Source organism: Camellia sinensis, chromosome 3 (genome assembly GCF_055761805.1).
Source record: "Camellia sinensis isolate YWXY chromosome 3, ASM5576180v1, whole genome shotgun sequence".
Lineage (NCBI taxonomy): Eukaryota > Viridiplantae > Streptophyta > Magnoliopsida > Ericales > Theaceae > Camellia > Camellia sinensis.
In genome coordinates, this window is record NC_138963.1 from 41,874,582 (window position 1) to 41,879,079 (window position 4,498).

A 4,498-nucleotide genomic window follows, 5' to 3' on the forward strand; every position below is an offset into this window, starting at 1 on the left:
TCTAGTTTTTTAAGGTTTCTAGAGGATACTTCACATGGCATTTTATGGCTTGGTGGATGGTGCAAAGAGGATTGGGCGTGATGTGTGTAGAGTTCGAAGGAGCAAATTCTCAAACAGTTGGTGTGTGAGCATTCCAACTAAGTGAGTAAGACAACAATGTTGGTGTTTCCCTTCTTTTTCTTCGTTTTCCAGGTAACCAAACAGAGGGTAACGAAACAAAGAACAAACTCAATTTTGAGCAAAACCCACATCACCAAACATTGAAATAAGATTGAAATACATATATATCTACACACATATATGTGTATAAAGGGTGCAAATCAATGATTTAAGCAATACATGAAATAAAAAAGCCTAACTTGTTGGTAGATAAGAATAGAACAGAGAGAGAGAGAGAGAGAGAGAGGAATAGGGAATGAGATGAGAGACCGAAGCTTACGGCAGGACAGTGGCGACTGCGACGGTGGGGCGACGGGGCGACTGCGACGGTGGGCCGACGGGGCGACTGCGACGGTGGGCCGACGGGATGCACGACGGAGCAGCCTCTCTGCCTCTTCTTCCCTCTCTCCTTCTTTCGCAGGTATGCTTCTTCCCGCTGGAATGACATTCTTCAGCTGGGGGGAATTTTGAAATCGGCAAAAAAATGTTTTTTTTTTTTTTTTTTTTTTTTTTTGAAAATCCTCACCAAAACGACGTCGTTTTGGTGAGGACGATTCTGAACCGTCGGATCATCCACTCTAGAGGATCACTCTAGAGAGTTACTCTAGAGGATCCGAACGCCTAGGCTTGTGGGAATGAAGGTGATTCATCACTTGGGGCCATCATTGAAGGGTGAGTCATCACCCAGCCAGCCATGTGTATATAAATAGGAAGGGGGTTGCTGTGAAGTTAGGGCTAGCAAAAAAAAAAAAAAAAAAAGATGGAGCCTCGGAAGGATCATAAAGAAAAAAAATAAGAAAAGGCTAAGGGTCAATATTAAGGTGAGTTATATTATTCTTTGAGTTACCATAATATATTTTACGTATGTTTTGACCTACCATAATTTAATTTATACTATTTATGCTTTATAAATTATACTAATATTTCAATTATATGGATTAATTTTTGAACTCTATTTGTTTAAAATGAAACTCATGGATATGTTAGTTTAAATTTTAGAAAGTATTTGACTATAACATTATAAATAATTATGTTTTATAAGTACCACCACGGGGAGTCCTACGCCTTAGCGGACTTAAATAACCATTGGTTTCTGCTTGGCCACTCTGTAGTCCTCTATTTGTCATGTATCCATTGACATCTATTCTAACTGTCACTTCAGTGACCTCTGTTCTGTTTTGTACCGTGGTTATGGTTATTTAATTACATAACTTATGTGTTTCAGTTTCTGCCACTTTAAATCATTCGTTTATTCAAATTAAGTTCTGTTACTATTTTAGCTTAAATAACTATACATGGTTATTTTGTATTCCCTATACTCTTGGCATAATATTTCTCAATCTGTTGTGTGCTTATAGCTGTTATCCTTTCAAATGACGAGATGTAAGGAAGACTCATAACCTCACGTAGTAGAACCCGCACGAGAATTTGATGTTGAACCATTATTTAGTTTTTTTTTCTTTTTTCTTTTATTTATCTTATTTTAGCTCCCTTTTGTTTTTACTCAAGGCCGATCACTGAATAATAAAATAATAAAAGTCCTATAGATGTATTTTCTCTTATTAAAAAAAGTAAAATGAAGTAAATTTTCTATTTAATTATTTTTATTTCCATTTGCCTGCGCCTGCGCCATTTAATTTGCCACGATTAGAATAAAGTAGTGAGTTACGATTCTAGCCTTAAGCCCCTGGGGTTAGGTCGTGACAAAGATGGTATCAGAGCAATGGTTCGTTAAAAAAAAAAAGCCTATTTAATTTGATCAGGAAGATTGAAAAATTATAAATAGAACTATAAATAAAACTATATAATTAGATACATATAATAAAATAAAATGTTTACATAATAAAATAAATAATAAATATTTACCTGCAACGTTAGTTCTTTTATGTAAAATCTCACGTTTATTCTGGTAATATAGGAATGTCCGAGATTAACCTTGATGAGGCATTTTGGAAGGAGCTTGGGGCCATTAATTTGGATGATATTTTAGCAGAGCACCCCACCCTCGCCTCACCTGAAGGATGGGGAGACTTGGAGGATATGATTAGGAGATTGTATCTAGGTTTTGCCCAATTGATGGATCGGCCAATCTATATACAGACTGATCCTACTGATGTCCCATACTTACTATGGAGGCAGAGCTGTGCCTATACGCGCGGACGCTTTCTCAAACCCACTCATGTCATCGGCGTTGCCCCGGGATATGACCGCCCGCACTACATCATAGGCCCTTTACCCCTAAATTTTGTGGCAAGAAGAGGAAATGTGTACCTTGAAGACTATATTTTTACCACTGTCCCTAAGCTGCGTGAGATTATTAAATATTCAAAATGTTGACTTTAGTAATGACTTGTCATATATCGAGGCAACTGGTTAGATTGTTGATCGAGCATTTTTGGGATACATACAATCCGTCCATATTTTCACGATCCAGGCAGCGTAGATGTGTTATGGTGTGGTCCAATTAGGATGGGAATTTGAGCTTTTTATGCAACACTACTTCCTGTGGTTGTTTGACCCGTTTGACCTACCACTCTAGATTTGGTAAAAGAAAACCCTTTTTGTGCGCTAACCATGATATGCTCTAATCCCTGTTTTTTTTTTTTTTTTTTTTTGTACCACTGGGATAAAACACTAACATATTTTGACTTTTGAACAAAGATGTAATATTAATTATAAAAATAGTAAAGTTGGTATTTTATATAGATATAGATTGCGCTGTATATGCTTATATATATGTTGCATTATGGGTGTAATGCCTCGTTTATTACTTTGTAAAATGGCCAATAATCGTAATGGAAGTGAATCATTAGTCAGTGGTACTGAATCGATGGAAAGAATCATAGAAAGAGCGTTTACTAGCTTTTTGCAAGCCTTACAGACTAGCATCAAGAATGGGATGCCACAACGGCAAGAAGAGCTGGTTACCATAAAACAGTTCCAGGATCTGAAACCCATCACATTTACTGGCGGTCCAGACAAAAAGGTAGTAGACACTTGGGTTAAAGACATGGAAAAGATTTTTCACACTTTACCCTGCACCAAAAGACAGAAGGTAACTTTCGCCACTTTCACTTTCAAAGATAATGCGCAGGAACAGTGGCTTCTCACTCTAAAAAAAAAAAGAAATTGTGACTTGAACAAGATTCTTGGAAGTATTTTATGCAAAATACTTCCCAAATTCATTGCGAGAACAAAGGCGTCAGAATTCATACATCTAAAGTAAGGAACCATGACGGTGGCCGAATACAAGAGTAAATTCACACAACTTGCTCGGTGTAACAACGCCCGCGAGGGGGCCTCGTTACAGTTCGGACTCTCGATTTGTGTCGGTTCTTAATCTGAACCAAAGAGTCCAAATCTGGCAAATCGTTTTGAGAAACAGATTTTTGAAAAGTAGTGCCAAACATGGACTGCTTTGCCAGATACAGAGTCGCCACCTAAATATTTTAAAAATGGGGAAATTTAGGAAACCCTGACTCGGTGCCGAAGGCCACATGTCCGTCATCACCGGAGTTGTCTCGGCTCGGGAGCTTGGGTACCATCGGGGAAGGTCAGCTATGAGCACCCCCTTTCGCCCGGTCCGAAGACCGGCCTCTACTAACCATGATATCCGATTTTGAAAACGTTATGTGTTCTTATTCCATTTATTAGCCTAGAATTACTATGTTATGCGCACAGCAAACAAGTATAGACTAGATTGCCTAAATTGGAAACAAACATTGCATATCCGTTCGTTTTGAAAATACTTTGGAATTTGCTACTCGCAAGTAGGCTAAAACACGGATTTCAACGAGTTTTTCCAACTCAAACAATCCAACCTTCACCCACAGGCATTCCAAACAGTTTATCATATAAGCATTTAGCCGCATGGCAAGCATACTGTCATGGCAACATTCACACGCATGCGGGATGCTAAAGCATAAATACTTACATCGTACTCCGTGCCAAAACAGTAAACTAGTTAGCAAACATGCGTGTCCTAGTTCATGTTAAAAATGGCTAATGCATCACATGCAAAAATGCAATCTAGGCAGGCTCGGCTAACCCTAAACATGGCATGTGAAATGCGGTCAACTACCACATATTCAATTTGTGAATTGAAGTACAAATGCAGTTAGCGTGATGTACCGAGCCTAATGCATGTAATACAAATGCATGGATGCACACATACATAGCATAAGGTATGCTAAATTGAACATGCCCTAATCTACCATCATAAGCAGGTAAATAAAAGGGAAGAAAGACGTGAGGTTGGAAGACATACACACACTCACGCACACTTATTACAGATTTGCCCCCACTCGGAGGGACCAAATAAAATATTACAAATTAATTA